The sequence below is a fragment of the Centroberyx gerrardi genome, chromosome 23 (assembly GCF_048128805.1).
Source record: "Centroberyx gerrardi isolate f3 chromosome 23, fCenGer3.hap1.cur.20231027, whole genome shotgun sequence".
Classification (NCBI taxonomy): Eukaryota; Metazoa; Chordata; class Actinopteri; order Beryciformes; family Berycidae; genus Centroberyx; species Centroberyx gerrardi.
The window spans coordinates 12,963,392-12,985,404 of record NC_136019.1 but is presented as its reverse complement, the minus strand read 5'-3'; the positions used below and the strand labels follow the sequence as shown (position 1 = coordinate 12,985,404).

Sequence of the window (22,013 nt, the reverse complement as noted above, 5' to 3'; positions counted from 1 at the left end):
AGTCTTCTATAACAACATCAGCAGAAGGTGATTCAATAATCCACCGCACTCTCCACCGTCGTCGCTACACTTCAACACGTGAACACTTGAGGCTCTGGGCGATGTGGCGACAACAGTTAAGAACAGCGGCTCCCTATATGTAGATTGTGAAATATAACGTGCGACGCCGCCATGCTTGTTGATGCTGATTGTGAGAGCGGGGCCGAGCTCCCAACTCTTGGTAGATCATCATAATTAAAGCATAAATTGGAGGTATTGAGCTGCGTGCCGTACAGTCGCCAGCAGAAGCTCCGGGGCAGCATTGATTCATGCATACACTTGGAAACAATTGCTCTGATTTGCAGTAAAATATAGAAGCCTTGTAAATAAAATCAATAGCAATAGCTGCCTCGGCTCTTCAAATAGTAGACAGTGAATTACAATCAGGCAAATAATGCTGGAGGTATGAGGGAGTATGGGCATATGGGAGAAATGCAAGCTTTACTGTGCATGCAGGATGAGGCACGTTTAAGGTAGAAGTCTGTGGAGAAATATATTAAGAATGGTGAATTATTGAACGGTTATTGATTGATCTGAACGGCCTTCTTGGAATGTGGAATGATACCAACAACCTGATACAATCGCTATCACGTGGCGTTTCTGTTCACACTGAGCAGCAATGTCTATTCTGATAAATATGCACAAGCTGAAAGTGCTGTAAACACCGCACACAGTGACAATATCGCTTACGCACCTGATGCGGTGCAGGGCCTTTAAGAGCGCACATTTAGAAAATTACACAGCTTGTGAAATTGTATTTTGGGGGGTGGTTTGTATGGGAGAGAATGGATTTCCGTTCCACCTTTTCTAAACCAATTACAACAACCACTCCATCTTTAATAGAGGAGGTGCAGCGGGTCAGCTCATAACGTTACATGGGGAATAATCTAGCCGTGCAGAGCCGTAATTATAAAGAACAGGCCATTCTCTGTCTTTGCTTCCAGTTCAAGGTTCACTCCTAAACACACTGTGGGCTTTTTCTTCTTTTCTTTGCAAGGCTAATATAGCGTGATGAAAGAACAGAGGCACAATAGCTGCTATCTACAGGGATGCCATGTGCTATGGCAGAAGGAATATTCTGTAAAATGGCTCTGGGCACGCACCTGAACCCCTTGTTCCACGGTGCAAGTTACGACTTAACATCTTGAAATAGATTGTGGATTTAAAGCAAGATAGAAGTATAAAGTGAATTTGGCACCGGGGAATATGACAGCAATGTTTTCTCATGGGAAATGCAGCAAAACCATGACAATCGTAACAATTTATCTGACTATATTCCCACATATAATCCATAAATGACCATCACAACTGTTGTGGTGCAGCGGTGCAGTCTTCCCTGTGAATGAGGTTTCCCATGCACTGGATGCGGGCTTTAATTCATGCCTGTGTAATCCCTGATTTCCAGGCATGACTTCCCGACTAATCATCATGCTCTGGGCAGTGTCCTTCAGTCCTGCCCTGCCAGCCCCACATCTGGGGGAGAGAGAGAGAGGGGTCAGCCAAAACTGCATGGGGGGAGGAAGGAGAAAGGGAGGGGACAGGGATAGAATAGGAGAGAGAGAGAGAGGTTCGGTAGCCAACAATGACAGGGCAGGTAGGGTGGTATTAATGGAGGGGGAAGAAGAAGGGGTGGGGGGGGGGGAGGGGGGGGGAAGAAAGAAAGAAGCCAAAAAGTAGAAAAAGGCGAGGCAGAGATGAGAGCCGTTAAAGAGGACCGGCAGGGAAAAGAGCGTAAGGGAGGCGACGGCAAGCGGGATGGCGAGGGAAGATTGGATAGGGAGACAGCAGAGGTAAACAGAGGGGAGGGGAGAGGCGGGCAAAGAGGAGATAGCAGGGGCAGAGTGGAAGTGGAGGGAGAGAGAGAAAGGGAGGGAGATGAAGGGGAGCGAGGGGGTAGCAAAATTGGAGAAAAGAGAGAGGGAAGGTGGCGGAGGAAGAGCTTTCCCTCCCAGCCGTGTACTGTATCCTCAAAGCGGCTTTCATCCGCCCTCACATCAACAGCCTCGCCTGAGAAACCCCCCTGCAAACTACACACACACACACACACACACACACACACACACACACACACACACACCTACACACATACTCATCATGCCAAAAAGCGTCCTTTGACTGTAATCATCAGTCTACCTTTTTTGGAATCATACAAAACCTTTTTCTTATGCTTTTTGTTGCTATATGGAACTGCTTAAAAAAAAAAAGCTATGTTGAAAACCCCAAAAAGGTTTCCCTCTAATTATAGCCAAGGCTGCATGGTTTATTTTTTTTCTGCTGCAGGAAACCAAAGGAGCACACACAAAGGTATCTTAGTATTGAACATGCAGACAGACAGAAGAGGCAAACATACACACACAAGCGCAAACACACATCCTGATAAAGCCTCTTTTCCGCGTTACCATAATGAAAAATGAGCATGACTCTCCAACCTGATTTTGAAAGTTGAGAGTGAAATTGTATGCTATATATATATATGAAAGAGTAAAATCAAGTAAAAAGAAGATAAGCGCACTAAATATGCCCAGCACACACACTCTCTCTCTCACACATTCACTCAGAAGATACACACTTACATATGCACTCGCACACATACACACAGCCTGAGCGAATGCTAGGGGCAGAGAGGAGACAAAGGAATTAAAGGGAGGCTGACTAACAGAGTATGACATGTCCAAGGCCTATCACTAATTATGCCTCCACCACTGCAGACTGTTCCCTTACCATGATCCACTGAAATAGGAGAGAGGGGAAAAGGCTACAGCAATTACTGCTCAAACAACCCTATAAGTGAAGTGTGTGTTAGTCTTGAGAGGACGTCATGATAGGGGGAAAAAAAAATCCTTCAACGATAAAGACAGCATAAAGAGTTTTAGGCATCAATGGTATCTTATTTAGAAGTTTTATGGTAATATCTTTATTTTAAGATTATTTTAATGCATTTCTGCTTTGCTCTCATATATATAGCTTCAGTTTAAAGCGGTTTGATGTGAGAGAGATTACAAGTGCGTCGCAGGTAACTGCTTATTGTGTGACAACAGGTTACGCTCATTACTTTCAAAAGTCACTAATTACTCATTTAAACTTGGCTGCATTATTTCAGGTATTTTTGTAAGTGATGCATCATTGTTTTCAGAATTACATTTATACTGGAGCTGCTGAGTGCACTCATGCCGCAATTCATCCCCTATTGTTGTACAGCCCAAATAAAATAAAGATGGCTGCTTTGATGGAAATGTAAATATTATGATGCATTGAGTAGAAAGAGGGAGAAAAAATTTGTGAAATGTATAGTCGCAACCCTGGATTGATGGGTGAAGTTATGGCTCGGGAATAGGCAATACATTACGTTTTTACCAATCACTGGTGAGATCATGTACTGTAGCAATCAAAACAGCTCAGGAAACCACATGGCCAGATGGAAATTAACGATCCTTGTACCTATAGTGACAGTTAAGATGCTAGTCACCCAACCTGTTAATCTACAGAAGATATGGATTTAGATTGACTGAAATGTCAGAACTGAAGCAGATTTCTAAAGCAGCACTGGGCAATTAGTGAGAGGTTCAGCTTTCTCTGGACAGAGCGCTGGCTGGTTGCTGTTTAGGAGTCTTTATTTCACTCCCAGTAATTATACTGAAAAATGATAAAAATAACAATTTGGTCAAATAGGGTGAATCTATGGCATCTCAATTAGGAGGGATGGGGTGCTGTTCTCTGCTGCAGCCCCACTTTGTGATTTAGGCTGATAAGACGGGAGTATTTTTACATGAAAATCTTGCATAATGCAGCTTTTAAGTCTTGTCAAGATGTTGAATAAGTGCTGAGCGAACACACACACACACACACACACACACACATACAAACACAAGCAGATCTGGCTCGTTTTGCAAAAAAGCAATACACACAAACACACTCAGGGACACACACATTCACACTGAAAACACCCACATGGATTTATGTTATTAATGAATGGCCGACAAGCCCACTCAAATCCATGGCAGTCTTCTTGTCTTCCCACAATGCACTACTGCATGGGTAACAGAGACCATGGGCGAGGCTGAGATGTTGCGGCATGCCATTTATCTCTGTCAGACGCGGTTGAACGCAAGTTCTTATTGGCTGGGCAGGAATCGTGATTGCTAAAGCGGCACACCGATCTCTGGCACCATGCTAATTAAACAGTGGGGAGAAAAGAGCAAGAGGCCTTCACACTCTCCCCTCCGAGGCTCCATTGTGCTGCAGCCAGCATTAACACAATACTGGGACTGAACAGAAATGGAAACCCAGCCGAAAATGCCACGACCCGTCTTTGCTGTTGACGGTATGAAGTGGCTGCGCAGTGGCTGGGATGACTCTTGCATCAGATTTTGAGATGAATTGGTGTTTAAAGATGGATCTTTACTCTGAGCCTGATTATTAACATCATCACACAGTCAGAGCATTCGGTTTTACTTGACATATGGTGTTCGGTTTTGATTCAAGTGGTTGATGGCTGTGATCTTACACTTATCCGCACCATGCAATACTAAATTGACATCTTAAAATAGTAAGAAAAGCCTACCTTTCAGCACTCAAGCAACCCTCCCAGCAATTCAAGAGCTGCAAGACAACAAAAACATGTTAGATCACAATTCATTCATCGCACCACAAAAGCTCTTATGCCAAGAAATTAACGTCATCTGTGGAAAGGATGGTTCAAGAGGCATGGATGAAGATAGTGAGGACAACATGTTTCATTAGTGGAACATTATTTTAATCAAAGCTACACCAACTTAGCGATCTGCTACCGTGAGTTCAGAATCAATTCAGTACTGCGGTTGCTTTTTACAGTGTAAAGGGCAAACATTTATTACCCGCTGATTACATTTGGCAGGCATATGTGTCTGACACTTAAGCCCTTGTAATTTTCCAACCCGCTACAAAAAAACCCTTCTTCACCACTGATATTCAATCACTGCTCGAATGTGGTATATCTCCCATGCATTTCATTGGGGCACAAAAAGAAGTTGAGCGAACAAAAGGGGAATGGGAGTTAGGGAGGGGGGCACCGAGCAGCTTTTTAGTTTAGTACTTAATTAAAATGTGGGCGGCACTCAAAAGGTCAGAGATTGACGGAGAAAAAAAGGCACGTCACCGCTGATTGTGTGCATAAGGCGCTCAAGGTCTTGTAGATTAATACCAAGTTCGCTTTCAAAAGGGGAACAGAGAGAGAGAGGAGAGAGAGAGAATTAGTCGTGTGACTGATAAACAGCGTATCTGCATGCTCCGTTCCCTTCCCCTTTTTTTTTTCAGCTGGGGGAGATAAAAGTCGGGCTTGGCACTGGTTGCCAACGCAATTGATTCTGGCAGAGGAATATGATTGCAGAGTATGAGGGCTAAGTATCTGAATAGCCGCTGTCAAAATGGTGAAGGGGAATTTATTCCTAGTTTATATGCAAGCTATATCATGGAGTTACCAGACCAAATGGCTACAGTTTGATATACACTGTACTGCCACATCACTGCCATATAAGCATCAGCTGTTCTAGGCACAGGCTTATAGGCATTGTGTGGGGTTTATAGTGAATACAGTGAATGCATAATTTACTATAATATAATAAATCCTTTATATAAGTTTTGAAATCTAAAATGTTCTTTGAACAGTTAGTACGGTTGTAATTCCCACACACTTGATATTAGCATACGTGTCAGCTTGTCACGTATGAAATCTGACACGTTGACATCTTGCAAATTTATTCCAGCTTAAAAAAAGCCATGTTGAACTAATCTATTCTCCTCAAGATTCTCCTCAACATGAATGTTTTCTCGTGTTCGATTTCTAAAAGCTCAGGAAGCATTATCCAGCAGTATCACAATTTGAGGGCAAACAAACGAGAGAGAGAGTGAGAGAGCAAAAAAGGATAGAAAGTTTGGAAAGAGGAAATTGGTAGCCCCGATGTGTCTGACCCATCCCTCCAATAAAAAGGTTCCCTGACCGGCGGGGAACACAGAAAATGATTAATAGGCGCACTCCGGCAATCAGCAGGCAATGAGGGAGCCACCTGTCAGAGGTCCTACCGCCCTTTGTAGATTTATAGCTAATAATTGGGCATGAATGTAACCACTGTGGCACTATCGGAACCTCCGAGGGACTCTTGGTTTGAAACACAAACAGGGGGAAATCAATCTGTTTGCCATATGCTGATATACTGTGAGGTTACGCGGAGATGCGGCCAAAAAAAATCCATCTTAAATTTCATGAGCCACTAAGAAATTGAGACTGGCTGCTGAGAGCAAGGTATCTCCCCTAAAATAGACCGACTTGTCTGAAAGGAGTCACATTTAATGGCGCCCAAGCCTGTCCTCACTTTCAAGCTTGGAAAATGTTAGAATGACAGACACTGGTAAGTACTATTGGGGAATTATAGCACTCATTAAGTAGTGTATTGAAATAATTCGGTGTTCATTGTAGGCTCATTACATTTGTCAGTGTGTTACATTTACCTCAGACAGCACAATGTGAGAAACTCCATGAAGTTTGAGTCTAATGTGTTAAACAAGCACTATATCCATTGAGCTGCATTTTGACAGCACCTTAACAGGTTTTAGTTTATGTCTTCAATATCGGCAAATAATGAAAGTAGCACACGTAACGACTGGGGAAATAGACTTGACGACCTCCTTAAAACACCATCTGTTGCGCAGCACCACCACAGGCAAGGCGAGATTAGCCAGCGAGGCCGAAAGAGTCACGTTGCGAGAGCCGGAGTACTCCGCAAATGGCAAAACACATTATCCGCATGTCGCTTGACTTGAAAAACCATTGTATGTTCAGGCCGATTTCAATGAATCTCACTCAGAAGCCAACGGAAACATGCCAGCGCTGTGGTAATTAACGGAATGGTAAGATTTGATCGGCGCAAAGGCGTGAGGAGGAGAACGGAGAGAGCGCCGGCGACGTCTGACATTTCCATTTGTATCTGTGACGGCCGATCAAGCTAGCGAAGAAAGTGATATTATTCCGCCGTATGTAAACATAGTCTGGGAATATCAAACCCGCTGAACGGTGATGATGTGCCGCCTGCCTAAATAACCCCGGCGATGACGGGCCTTAGCGCTCCATTTATTCCGACGCTAATGTCGCACCCCCCCCCCCCCTTTATCCCGCCCCTCCCCCCCCCCCCCCCCCCCCACTCTCTCACCACCTCTTCCAGGTTTCTTCAGGACCTCGACACATTTCTTTTCCCATAGACCTTGGTGTCAGGGTCACTGTCCCTCCCCGCTCCTGTCTTTCCCTCCCTGATCTGTCTTTTTTTTTTTTTTTCCCCTCTCGAAATTCTCTGTCCATTGCCCTCCTGACAGCCACCCATCAACCTGGGTGCAATTTAAAAAGCCCTTCAACAGCTGCCATTCCACAGGGCTGGCTATCAGTCCAGCTGCCAAAGCCCAGACAGGGACTCTGCTTCAGCAAGCAACTTTGAACGTCAGGTTGGTTCCCCCCCATTGCAAATGGACTGAAGGTGAAAGACTCTATTTCTCAAAAAAATTGGCTCAGTTGAAGACAGAGAGACTGAGGGGGGGCGGGCGGGGGGGGGGGGGTTGGAAGCAGTGTTGCTACTTCCTCCCTGAAATGTTACAGCTGAGAATTTCCAACATCTGGCCTGCAGTGTTTTGGTCTGAAGTCAAATGGTTTGACTTCATGTAGGTGTGATGAACATGATATCATAACGTCAACATGATGCGATGTGATGAATTGTATTTGTAAACATGATGATGCTTTGGGGGAAAGGCTATAGGGAAATATCTTTCGCTCGGCTGGGATTTATCAATTGCCCCTGTGTCTGTGTGTGTGCGTGCACGTGTGTGTACATTATCGCTTGCGTAAATGTGCGTGTTGTCTGAAAGAATCATGTGAAAACGGCTCCGGCTCGAGGTTGAGCCGCCTGCTGCTGTGCACTCCTCTCCCCCATATGTCTTTGTCAAAAATATTTGCTGTGCGTCGAGCGAGGGATGAAATCAATCCAAGTGCTATTTTCCCAGTCGCCCCTTCTCGAAGGCAGCGAAATTGTACTGATGCTTGCCAGATCAGATCCCACATTGTCAAATGTAACAACCGGCCACCGGTGACATTTGCAGGCAGACTATCGGGTCTCCGGTGTCCAATAGTCGGCTGAAAGTGTCTATGGGAGGAGACTCCATTCTCCTGTCTCAATTAGCACCTGGGAGAGATGGATGTGAACTGCATTGACGTTACGGTTCTCTCGCTTCCGCTGAAGGTGAGCCGGCTTTTTCCATCAGCGCCCTTTAAGCTAAGAAGAATCAGTATCACCTTTTAAATCGCCTCTTAAAACTTGCTTTTATAGACTTAATAGTATGTCACGTATTTTTATCTTGTGAGGTCTTCTTGTGTTTATTTCTTTTAATTCATTCTAACAGCATGATGTTTGCTTTTACTTAAAGCAATTTATAAATGCTGTTTAAAAAAGTGCTATACATGCAAAGATTATTATTTTCTCAACAAGCTTGAGGTGAAAAAGCTCTATGCCATCTCAGCTGTATCCAGCAGCCTATATATAATAGTACATAGTAGTAGCAGCATGTAACAGCCTACACTATTCTGTGCAGCCTACTGGCCGCCTCTCTGTCCTACAACCACAGAAGTGCACTATGTGCCGAGTGGGAAATGTGTTGAGTTGGTCCATAGGCACTGCTGGATTAGACTTTTTCAGTTTGAATGGCTGAACAGATGCACTTGCTGGCCTTCTATTTCCTTAGTTTCACCCACTCAGTTGGACTTTGGATGCACTGTGAACCGCCTGAAGATAAAAATCGACAGCGCTGCAAGGTTGTGTCAAGACACTCAATAACACAAAATACGCTCTAATAATAAGCTGTGTTACAGCATCATTTGGAGCTGACCATTTCTAAAACGCCAAATATGTTTCTCGTACGCGGTTTACATTTTAATGAAGGGCTATATATGCAAAAATTCAACAATCTTCCAAATGTTGCCACGACAGAGACGAGGTCTATTCAGCAACAGGCCTCGTCAGCCGGATTGTCTCGGCGCTGCCTATAGCTGAAGGAGTCAAGCTATTTTGAACCGCTGCTTCTGGACCGGCTACAGCCATTGTGTTGGTGGACTCTCTCGCTATCCGCCAAAGCTTTTAGTCCATTGTGCAGCTGCATCAGTTTTGCCCACAGCCACAAGTCCGCATGAACAAAAGATCCAGTTGGCTGGGTCACACTGCTATGTACCTGGGGGATGTAGGCATGTTTTGCATGGACCGGGGAGGGTAATTGTTGGGTCCATTAACATGAGAGAGTGCTGAGGCTTCCAAGCTGAAAATTGCCCAGAGGGAGCTGGCATTGTGGACAGGCATCTTCCCAGATCCCATTCAGCAAAGAAAGTTAATGGATTTGAAGTGGGTCGTCTAGAGTTAAATTGAATCCGCCGCCAATGGAGAGGCTTTGATGTAGCAAAGATTAAGCAATGGATGTAATTTGATGTGCAAACCCAAAGGACCGAGCCTCAGTAATCCCAACCTTTAAAAAGATTTCTCAGTCAGCAATGCAAGCTTTACACCGTTCTTAACAACAACACGCAGTGAAGTAGTGATGGTTCAGTTTGTTTCAACTGTAACATGTATGTGCTTTTTTTAGACATGAATGGTGGACTTGGGCCCACAACTACCATCTCAAAGTCTAGGAAAACCACTGTGATGAGAACATCAGAAAACATGCCACACCATCCAAATTGATTATAAAGAGAACATCTATGATTTTCTCATTTTTGCAAAAAAATCTTCATAGCCGGCTATGTTTGTGTGAGTGAGCCAGTCAACTGGAAATTACACTGAAAAGCATGAGTTGAAAGGAGAAATCAGATAAGATTGTTTCTTGCGGTTCAGCTGAAGGTTCTGAACGTTTTCCCTTTTTGTTGAATAACATTTTGTGGCATCTGGGGTCACGCTCCCTATTTTAGAAATATTTTGTGTGCAAATACTGTCTCACGTGTTTCAGATTTTTTTTCTCCCCACTTCCTCTGCTTCTCTTTAGCCAATAAGTGCGGGAGCAGCCATACATCTCTGGTGGAATATATCAGTTAATGGAAGGAGTGTCCTTCCCTTGCCCTTCTGTAATAGCCAAGCATCATTAGTGAGAGGGTTAAGAGAGGGCTCCCCATCCATATGTTTCAATAATTACTTTGCACTTCTGTCAAGGCACATACACAAATCCTGAGCTGAAACCACAGCACTATACTGTGTTTACTGTTACAGGGTGAACAATGAAACAACCATATGGGAAAAGGTTTCTGAACACATCCATTTCCCCCACCCGGTTCATCTCCTTTCCTTGTCACTTTTCCTCAGAAAAAAAAAAAAAAAATCAAAGTAGTTGAGCGATTACTGACGAAGGTGAAAGGTATGGAAGCTTAGGTTTTATCACATGAAAGAGGTTCTGGGTCACGGCTCAGCCTTGGTTGCAGAAGCGGCAGTCTATGCACCGTGAGTGACACATTATTCCTCCGTAACCCCGCCACTCCCATTCTAACTCCTCCATATCTCTTCCCCCAATCTATTTTCTGCCTGGCTAGTCTTATGAAACTGCATATATTCTGTCAGATTACTGCCGTCATATTCCCATACTGTTTAGTTCTTGGGTGTTTGAGGAGCAGACTTGGAAATGAGGGCCAAAACAACAGGGAGCGTGCGCGCTGATGAGAGAGATGCTGCGGCTTGAAGATTCACAGATGGACTTTTGTGCTTAAAAAAAAATAAAAAAAAATCTTGGTTTTCTGATCAAGCGATGTGGAGAATATATTCGGTATTATGCTTAAGGTCTCAGTAGCGCAGTATTACATCTGTATCATATTATTATGATAATCTAAATTCTTCAAATTCTATCAGACTTCATTATGGCTATGGGAATGGAAGTTCTTGCTTGAGAATAAATTGATGCATTTTAAGTGGACTTCTATTGAAGCGTACTATTTCAACCCATGAAAGTTCTTAAAATAAGGTTAATTTTGACTGACAAACCTTCAGTCCTGGGTATTATACTGAGCAAATGAAACTGACCTTTTCATTTAATATGATGGACATTTTGCTTGAATATGCCAATATACCGACAATCTGATATTACAAAGCTACAGTATTTTGAGTCAGAGGGTTACCTTGTAGTGGAATAAATTAATTTCCAAAAAAGTATCCATGGACTATAACCGACAACAAAAAAGATGATGACAGTGAAAATTTCATTAGCCGGCAAATTACCTTAATGTCTCTATTCATTTCGAGCTTGAGCTGGTGTTGTGCATAAAAATGGCTGCATGAGAGCCAAACACTAATAAAAATGCACAGGGGAAATAAGAGAGTGGTGTATCACAGCAACAAATCAGAACTAACGGGCCAAAACTATTTTTATTTCCAACCAAGAGGGAATCACCTCGTGTCACGCCATCGCTACATTTCGACCGGAGTGATATGAGAACAATCATTTTATATTGGTTATTTTATACACTGAAGTGTACAGAATATTAGGACACCCTCCTACCGGTGAGTTGTACCACTCTTTTACAAAATCTCAAGGTTTGAAAATCCTTCATTACCCTGCCTCCTCCCCTTCATCTCTGTCTTGCTTGTGGCACATCTCTACAATGCAGTAATCTTTCTATAGGTGACTGCATCTCCTCAGTGTTTATGTAACATAGTGCAGTGTGCATCTGAATTGGTGTAACTTCCATTTAGTCAATATTCAATTTGAAATCAGAAAACAGCTACGAAAATATGTTTTTTTTTTGGACAACCAGAAGAAAAAATATTGGAACAAAAAAGAAAATATGTATTGAGATGTACAGAACAGTAATAATAGTAAACAAATACCCTGGGATCAATGCATTAAATATTGACTGAAAACCCATCTGTTAAGTAGATACTAAAATGAATGGTTAGCATTGTATTGCCTTAAGGACAGGTAAACTTAAAAACTGGCAATGAACATTTTCTGAAAAATACATCATAGCAGCAGGCTACCTGACTTGAGAGACTTGAGATTTCACAGCTCTTTGTTAGTTCATTAAAGTTTTTGGGAAGTGGTAGTTTTGCAACAAGTTACTTTGACCAAGAATGCTAATGTACTGCGGGTAGCTCAGCACATTAGCACATTGTTGACAAATGCACTTATTGTAAGTCGCTTTGGACAAAAGCGTCTGCTAAATGACGTAATGTAATGTAATGTAATGTAATATAATGTAATGGGTAACTTTCCAGCTATTTAACATAAGCAAAACTCAGTGTTAGCAAATTGAAATGCATTCATAGTCCCACAATTAGTGAAACAATTAGTGGTTATGATGCAGGTAACTCAAGTCTACGAATTCATTGTGCTCATGATTTGGTTTGATATGTTTTACATTCTGCATATGTGTAAGTCAGTGAAAGCAGCTTAACGTGAACAGGAAGGTGTCAGACGTAGCGAACCTTTTCCCCAAGAAGAAAGCTACCTGATCTCAGGCAGGGAAAGAGATGCAGGACAGTAATTGTGGCGAGGGAGAAGGAGTTGGAGACACATGAGGAGACAGATGAAGAGGCTGAGCAGAACGGAGTGATCAAGATAGTGAAAATGATGTAGAAGAGAGAGAGCGTGGCAGAGCAGAGGGAGATTCAGAGAGAGAGAGAGAGAGAGAGAGAGAGAGAGAGAGAGAGAGAGAGAGAGAGAGAGAGAGAGAGAGAGAGCAGCTTTTCAGGAGAAACAGTAATCCTGCCGGGGCTAACGTGCACAACACTTCACATATATTAGACTCAATAAACTAGAAAACATTTAAAATTATGCACTTATAATCAAATATTCATCTGTGTGAGTGAGAAAGAGAGAGAGGGTCAGAGGGTAAGAGTGCTCAGGAGTCCTCGCAACACTGAGGTCCATTACTCCACCTTCGTTAGGACTATGTATTCTGTTTTTTACTTGTTTTCGATATTCCAAAATCCAGAGGTGAAGGACCTGTGCACCACTTTAAGCTGTTTCTAAGGACACTCCAGGGAGCTGTAGTAACAAGCACTATACCTATTAAGCTGCATTGTAGTTGTAGTATAGGCTAATGTTCTTTAATGCTGTAGTAACACTATTTCCATGACAATGTAATCAACATTTCTCTGGTAGACAAAATAAAGGAGAAAACCACTAAATATGTTATTCAAATGGACTGGGACAGTTTAGTCCATATTTTGTGAACAGCTAAATCCAATGCCTACAGTACAAACCATAGATTTTAGACTTTTATTTATGCCATCTGACCGAAAAAGCTGGAGCTGCTCTGCAGACAATCAATGGGCTGCTGACTTTGTGAAACCATGAATTTTTTTGAGATCTTACACCAAAATGAGCTTTACATCCCAGTAATGCTAACAGCTCTGAACCAATATATAAAGCTCACTGGGGCATAAGAGCTAAAATGACAAATGCATTGGTTCACAAAGTCAGTATCGTATTCATTGTCTGTGCAGCAGCTACAGTTTTTCCAGCCAGATGAATAAACTGTCCTTGGCCACCGGGATAACATGGGAATTCTTCAACTCAGTGGTGTTCCAATTAAGTGCATTAGCTAAATGACCACTCAAGAATGTGAATTTGAATTAGGATTGCATGAATGAATTGATTGATAGCTCTGTGGTGATGGGCATTAACAATTATTTTTTATTGATGTGCTTGTATTGCAATTTCACTGCAAATCAAAAGGAATAGAGATGACAAGTTAAGTGGATTTACTGAGCACGCTCAGTACATTTCTTTATTGTACTACTACCTCTGAACTGAAAGGGGAGAAATAAATCTAATTAAATTTCAATTCAATGTGTATAGATTTCTATCACTTAGAATAGATATTGTTATCCACTTTCCCAAATGCCTTGGATTTTGTGTCAAGAACCAGGAAATGGTTTACTCTAAAAACATCCAATTTATTTCTTCCTCACTTCTTTTTTAACTGCATTCACCCTTGTATTATCTCTGAAAATGTAAGAGGGTAAAATTGAGGAGCTCAGCCTACAACTGAAATGTATAAGTGGTTTCCTCTATCACTCCAGATATTTGAGCTATTCCACAACTAAACTCTCTACCAGATTTGATAAATAAAACGTGAGACTCAAGTCCAACACGGCCTGGGTGTACTGAAGTTAAGTTTTATATTCTGTTTGTCTTGTCTGAGTTTGCAAAGTCTAATCCTTGAACAGGTAAAAAGTTGCATTGATTCACCACACTGCAGTGATTTCTTGCTCTCCCTGATCTTGCAATTGGAAATAATGTAATTGGATATCATCAGCCTACTCCAAATGTTAACAATATTTGGCGTGCCATTCCCCCAAAAAATCACTTTCAAATTGGATATGGAATGAACACAAGGTACACGGATTGCATCTGTTTACTCATGTCAGTGTGTTCATATCTGTCTTTACTCTAAATGCAGCACACAACTTGGCTCTTGATGCATTCATTCAATCCCCGTCCTATCTGCTCTCCCATGAATGAAAATCTCCGCACGGCGCACCACAAAAGAAGTCGCTAAGCCATTTGGATCAAGAATCTCCCCAGGCAAATCAGCAATTAGAGCCTAAGCTGCCTTGTAAAATCAATTAGGAGCTGTAGTGTGTGCTACAGGTACAACACTGGCTCTCACCCCTCTAAATGGACCAAGAGGAGTGATTCAGATCTGCCATGCCAGAGACTGTAATCTGTGCCACTTAGCCATGTACTTTATGTAAAATCTCCCCGTCTCATGTGAGGAGTGGCTCTGCGGGTCTGAGGTGCTGAAAAACGTCCGATGTTAAAGTTAGTGATGAGTCATATAAAGATAGATGCAAGATGTTGAAGAGTTTTTGCTTTGAAATACTTTGAAGAAATATATATACTTACATTTCAATCATATGATAACTTCCCGTATATTGTGGCAAAATGAACGTAATGGCAACATAAACATATGTTGGTTCGCAATCTACCTCATCAGTGCAATGCAACATGCTGTACAGTGAGCAAATTTACTGTGAGTATACATTTTAGTTAAGCTTTTGAGATAAGTACTATTGGCAAAAAGGTTTCGCCATGAAATATGACACAGCTTGATAAGCACTCAGGTCTTAAACTATCGGAATGAGTCATTTATTTTCCAATGAAAGCCGCTTATTCAACTACCACGGTGAGAATTAATGAGAACGGGACTCTGAATGATCTGCTCTCTGCCTTTACTTGGCTATATGAGCGCACAGCAAAAGAACAGCTGTTAGTTTCTAAGGGATAGGAAGATCAGTGATAGAGAACAAAGAGGGCAGCATCTGCCTCTTTGAAAGACGACGTGTTATTATTCATCAATATCTTTGCGTGGCAAAACGCCACCGAAGCAGATTTCCTCCAGGTGTGTGTAATATGTTTGGACAGGACAATATGTACCGGGATTGGTTAAGTTATGCAAACAGACATTTGGCTTGTGACATGTTGCATGCTCAAATTGAGCAGTTGGTACAAAGGGCTACGCCACAGAAAAAAAGCACTGGGTGTTTGTTTGATGTTGTTGCTCAATTCCTCTATCCTTAGTAACACTGGCAAATATACACACCACTAAATCAGCACTTATAATTTCTCTTTACTTATGGCCAGTACTGACCATCGGATTATTTTCTTTTGCAACAGATGGAACTTCTTACTCAATGTATATTTGACAAGCAAAACCTTTTATCTTACTAGAACAACAAGCTTTTTGAACATCCCTGCCTATGCAGTCACTGTTGGGGAATAGGGCCATTCACAATACCCTTTCATAGTTGTTTAATGTCTACCAATGATTTTTCAGTAGCAAAATGGGTCATGTAGAGGCATGGGGCCCTTTTTTTTTTTTGCTTTCACCAAGGTCAGTAGGTCTCTATTGGCTTATGGCCCATTCAGCTGGGAGCTGCAATTAGGCTGCGAGTCCATGTATCATACTGGGTTAGTCACCAGCTTCAGGTGCCCACCACAACTATACATCACCCTCGGTTATACCAGGTAGAGTATTTGGAAGGCCACAGTCAGCCCACAGGGAAATCATTAGTTCATATGTAAATATGAGAAATGGGTGCAGATTTCACCTTGCCTGCATGGACTGAGGGGGTAGTAGCTTGGGAATGACAAACAAGGGTCATGTAACCAGCCACTGCAAATGCCTTTGGTTACCATTGTTGTTATGATCCCGCATGCTAATTGGGGAACAGAAAGCAGTGGCGATGGGGAGACCGGTGCAAATTCAGATATCTGCCATGCAATGAGATTCATATAAACAAACAGCAAGGAGAGGGACTGAGTGAATACCCTGTACAAATTTACTCAAATGTAAATAGGATCTAAAAACATATCAAATATTTTGCATAACTATGTCGCCAACTGTGTCTAGATGCACTTATTCATGTGCTCACGTGAGAGCCGTGGCCCCGTTTCCGTGGTGGTTTTGCATTTGTATAGTTTTTGAGAGAGCAGGCCTTCCCTGCTGCGGTGAAATAGTTTCACGCTGAGATCAGTGGAGTGCATGTGGTTCAGTGAATGCTGTTGTACATTCTCACTTTTGCACATCACAGGAGATGCAACCCCTCATTCTTCCTCACTGGGCTGGAGTGAGATGCAAATGTGGGCATCCAAGCATGGAACTCTTAACCTCAATAGGCAACTCCGGAATTACGGAACAGCCAGCACTTTCCATTCTCCTAAAAGAACGTGAAATATGTATTGGCTCATTTGTTGTTTTTTTTTTCATGGGAAAAAACACCCGCAAGGCTGTTTTTTCATTATCTTGCTTGGGCAAAGAAAGCGTCAAAAATGTCACAGAGGATGACAGATTCACTCTGGATTTCCGCGCTGGCATTTCTGACAAAATCAGATTTGGTGCAACGAGATGTCAGGAGATTTTACAGTCAAGCCGACCCACAGTAGTTTCTCACAGCAGAAAATGGATATCGGTTCAGATTCCAACTGTAACATTGGTATACAGGTGTGCGCAGAAGGTACAGACCAATTTCACATCACACCAGACAAAAAAATGGTTCCAAGCAGTGGGTTTTAGTATTGCGGGGGAAAGTGAGAAATGTATAGCCAGCAAATTCAGCATGACAAGCAATACAATGACACACATCTTTTAGACTGCATTGCTGTTCTGGCTCCATGTCAGTGCGTTACTATTGTCTGCAGGAATTACTACTGGCATCACTGTGCACTTTGTGAATAATGGAAGTACTTGGTTGAGATTTTTTGAGCATTCCAGCATGGTAGCAGATGCAGCACACAGAATATAAATCACACTATATAGGCAACAGGAACAATGAGTTTTTTTTTCTTTCGGAAATATGAATTTACCTAAATATCAACACTGCGAGTGGAACTCCACAGGACATTGGCTCTGTAAAAAGCTTATTTGGCTGCACATGCGAGGAGCATGAAACTGCTTCATCAGCTTTCATGAGCAATTCCAAAACATTTAATAGTGTTGAGGAACCAATGTGTCACACAGCTGGGCTGATATTCAGCGGGCCTGTGTCGGGTGCTTCTGGGGTAAGAAAAAATAGTGGGCTGAGTCTGTGGAGTCCGAGCTGTGAGCCACCCAAGTGGAACGTGCCGAAAAATAATTAGCACAATAACATGGCGAAAAGGAAATGCAAGTTGAGGAAATCAACTGTTAAGGAACATCTGAGACCGCAGCAAGCTGCGCCTAAGCATATGCTCCTCCGGTGTTTTTAACAGTGCTCAATCTTCAGTCCCTGCAGAAGAAAAGCACCTATTTATAGACTAAACCCAGTCTTTCAACTTAACTGGCTTCTCAAGATGGACTGCTGCTGTGTTGTCCACAGCAAAAAGGGTATGGGCTGCTATCACAGGCAAGAGCACCTATCTATGTATCCTTAAATGCCGGATTGCAGTAAATAAACCAAATCATATGCAGCATTCTGTATTTCACATGTATGACATCAAAAGGAAAGAGGAAACATGTGGCAATGTCTGTAAAAACGTTATCAGCTTAATTAAAACTTGGAAACTTTATGTAGACACACAGCAGTTAATTGGAAACACACATGCGACCACAAACACAACCACAAGTCTCAAGATCCGGCTAAATAACCTCACTCATGGAAAAAAAAAATACATGCACATGCCAACCTTTAGAGCTTTTATAGACATAACCCAGTCTCATCAAAATTCCACTCATTGAACATTGTTAAAAATGTCTGATGTGATCCTGAAACTCCCTACACACACATTATCTAGTGTCTGTGTTTTTATTTTATCTTGTTTTTATTTATTTATTTAATTTTTATTTTTATTTTATTTATTTATTTCCTGTAGGTGTGTTTTTTTTTTTATCCTTATATTTTCTTTGCAAGGCAATGGTGATATGTATATAGTTTGTGCTAAATTCTGTTTGTATGTATAAGAATCCTTGTCTATGGTACCTCGTGTACAACGATTTTCATGTGACAAATTCAATAAAGAGTCACAAAAAAAAAAAATGTCTGATGTGGGAAAATCCAGCTCTTTCCTTTTCTTTCTTGTCATGTAAACCATTGGTATCATAACTATAAAGCCCAACTTAACTCTTAACTTAACTTTGTGTATAGTCATGTGATCTTACCCATACACAGTGGTAAATCTGCTCTCTAGTTATCTTATATCAAGGTCACAAGTTTGGACTGGTCAGGAAAAAATACACTGTCTTGCCCATGCATGAAATACTGTTCCGTTTACAGGATTTCACCACTGTCATAGCTGTAATATTCTCTAATCTATCACCCTGGTGAAGTTCATTCCATGGTATTTGGAGACAGTATGTTGGCCACCTCATATAATCAGGAGTCCATAACAGTGAGTTGTAATTATCTGTACCTATACAGTCCTCCCACTCAGCCTATTCTACTGGGGCTTACTGCAGCAGCTCGTCTGAATAGGGGGAATTTATACATGAAATTATGGTGTAATTAAAATCGGTCTGGTGCTGAAGGTGCTGAAGGTGATTATGCTCATTTGCATAGTACACTGATTCTTTTTTTTTTTTGAGTGCCTCAACAATCATGCCTGGTTCTAACATATTTTAGACATCCATCATTTTTAATATTTTAAAAACTTCCCAAACTTGGAGATGATGAGAAATAGTGCGGATGCGTGATGACATTTTGCATTATCGATGTATCTCAAGGGCACAGTATTTTTTGAGCAAAATTTACAGTTGTTTCTTTACTTGTGGAATGATTGACATGTCACTGATGTCAGTATATGAGAGAGACCAAATGCTGACTGTACACATTTATATTCAAGGCATCTAGAAGACGCAACTTACCACCAAGTAACTCTGGATAAGAGTACAAAATGCGAGCAATAAAACAAGAATCTGACTGGAATGTGATGAGGAATCAGTGAAACTGGACGTCCAAAGACAAACATTAGTATTCAGCTCATTTTTCTCAGGCACAACATTATCTAATTTGCTCCATTGGGCTTGTTTGGAGGCAAATGGGGGACTATTATATGGGCTGCAGACCAAGGAGAAACTCATTACTTCTCACATTATCACTGGAAATGTGAGGGGGAAAAACTGAGCTCTGTCGCTTCGGCTCGGTCGCAGGCTAAAGCCACGCGTCTCGTCCAGGTTGTAAATGGACCCCTTTCGGCTGATACGCCATGGCGTCCTAAGCCATGCCTGATATTTGGTGAAGGGATGTCATGACTGCCCCAGCTGTCACAGGCACAGCTGTTCACTTTCCCCTTGAGTGAGCAGAGCTGCCTTCGCCCCGCGGCTTGATGGCGTGTGTATGTATGGGCAAGTGTGTGTGCAAGCGCGAGCATGCGGGGATCCTGACAAGGTGCACTAGCGAGGCAACTCATTCCAAGATACAGGAATGTAAACAAATGTACACAAGCAAAGTCACAGCCACAAGCTAGGAGACTCTATCACATGTTCCCCCAGTATAATAGTTGAAACTTCTCCTTAGTTGCATATTGTCTATTGTCTATCCGGTTCTATTAGGTCCAGCTTAACACTAGCTTGACCCTTAATCTGTTGAACTGCCCCAACTCTGTTTTAATGCAAGTGAAATGATACAAATGGAAAGGACGTGATTTAGCATCCACCACTTCAAGATTTAATTCCATTAAAACAAGCATCATCTTCAAAATGATATCCAAATGTAGCTGGAGAGAGCGGTCTCAAGCATTTATGAGACAGAATGTGAAGGAGCACAATGGATATTGAAGGACTACATCGCCCAAAGGCTGCTTTACATACAGATGTGAAATGGAAGCAGAAGTCTCATAAATAAGTAGGCGGTGTGCCTATGGTCATTAACACTCTGCTGCGGCTGTGTAACGAGTGCCGGTAGACTAAAGTGATCAATACGCATTCAGTAAATGCTAATGTGATGATGAGAGAGTGTTGAAGAGTATTGTGCAATGGCGATACAGCTTCTGGTCCAAAGAGGCGTTCAGGAGACCCTGAGGAGAAAGTGCTGCTGATGTATCGGTACGTGATTGATGCTTCACCCCCTTTGGCCTGGGAAAGCATTTACTTTATCACAACACTCTTCACACCACGACTGCGTACCTCTCGAGGTCTGGGTGTCCGAGGTGCTAAAAGGCGGCATATTGATTGCATACTGAAACAGTCAGTTATGATGAATGGACACTCGGTAAATCAAATTCGGAGATTAATCGGCCGGCGGCGGTGTCATTAGGGCTTTGTGATGGGTGAATTAATATGGTGATTAAATGAGAGGTTGCTACCATGTCGCCGTGTCAGCCCTGACAAGCTGACCCCAGATCAGCTGGCAAGTGGGGGAAAAGACCACTTCATCATCTTGCACCTATAGAGTGACTCTGACCTCTGGCATTTACATTTATCATTTTGGGTTTTGCTTGGACTTGTTGTATAGGATAGTCCATCACTCACTGAATAGAGATGGCTCTTACTGGCTCAATTGTAATGGGGGAAAAAGGAATTACTGTATAAGGAACATGGGCATTGTATTCAGTTCAACATAGTACAATGACTAAAGACTGTGAACTGTTTTTCTGCATCTATATTGGTAGAGCTAATAAAAGTATTCTTGGCTGGCAGGAAAATGCAAATGCTGACAAAATGAATGCACCCTGCTGCCAAATCCATAGACACTAGTGAGCAGATTTGGCTCATTTTGCAAACAGGCAATACATACACACGCGCGCATGTATACACGTAGGCACACTCACACACACAAAGACACACAGAGACAAATCTGTGATACACAGTGTCCCTGTGACCCTTATGCTCCATATGGTCAAGAAGAGGGCAGAGAAAATAAGCACACAGCTCTGTGGGTGACTGCAGCTTGGCAGCCAGCGAAGCCCTGAGGTCCGTGGCGTTGAAGCAACATAGCGATGGTTGGTACAGCCCTCTTTTCCGTACCAATGCTCCTGTCCTGCTTCATATACTGTAGGGTAGTTTATAAACACGGTTGTTGTGGTGGGAAAAAAAGATGGACTTTTTTTTGCCAACAATCAGCTCTAGTTTATCAGGTTTCCATCATCTTAAAGGAACAAAGCAACCCAAACATACTAAAAATAAGGTATATACACGCTGTGTGGCTAAAAACACAAATACAGTTCTCTACAATCATTCCGCTGTAGGAGGAATACTAAGTGAGTGTTGGGAGTTGAAAGAATTGCAAATGATTAAGATCTGCCTGGACTTAACAAGACTGAAATGATTAAAATGAATAAGACTAACTGCTTTTGATATCAAGTACTTCCTTCATTATTGGACGGATCAAAACAAAAGGTTCATGTCAATATAAGCTAGGGCTCATAATATACAGAAACCAAAGCAGAAATCTCTCCACATTATCAGACTTGTTTGTAGACAGGACATATGAGCCAACAAAACCATGGCACATTGATACCGCTGCTACTGCTGCTGCCACTACTCCTGAACGGCATGACGAATCATATGCGTGCCATGT

The 22,013-nt window shown here is 42.2% G+C and overlaps 1 protein-coding gene across 1 annotated transcript in view; it reads right to left on the bottom strand.

The window, feature by feature from the left end:
• The window catches only part of LOC139914456 (receptor-type tyrosine-protein phosphatase delta-like), a 192,683-nt gene that overhangs the window by 150,093 nt on the left and 20,577 nt on the right, over positions 1 to 22,013 (bottom strand). The window contains exon 2 of the mRNA XM_078291873.1: positions 4,601 to 4,638. The gene's annotated coding sequence lies outside the window, so the exon portion shown is untranslated. The remainder of the gene's footprint in view (positions 1 to 4,600; positions 4,639 to 22,013) is intronic.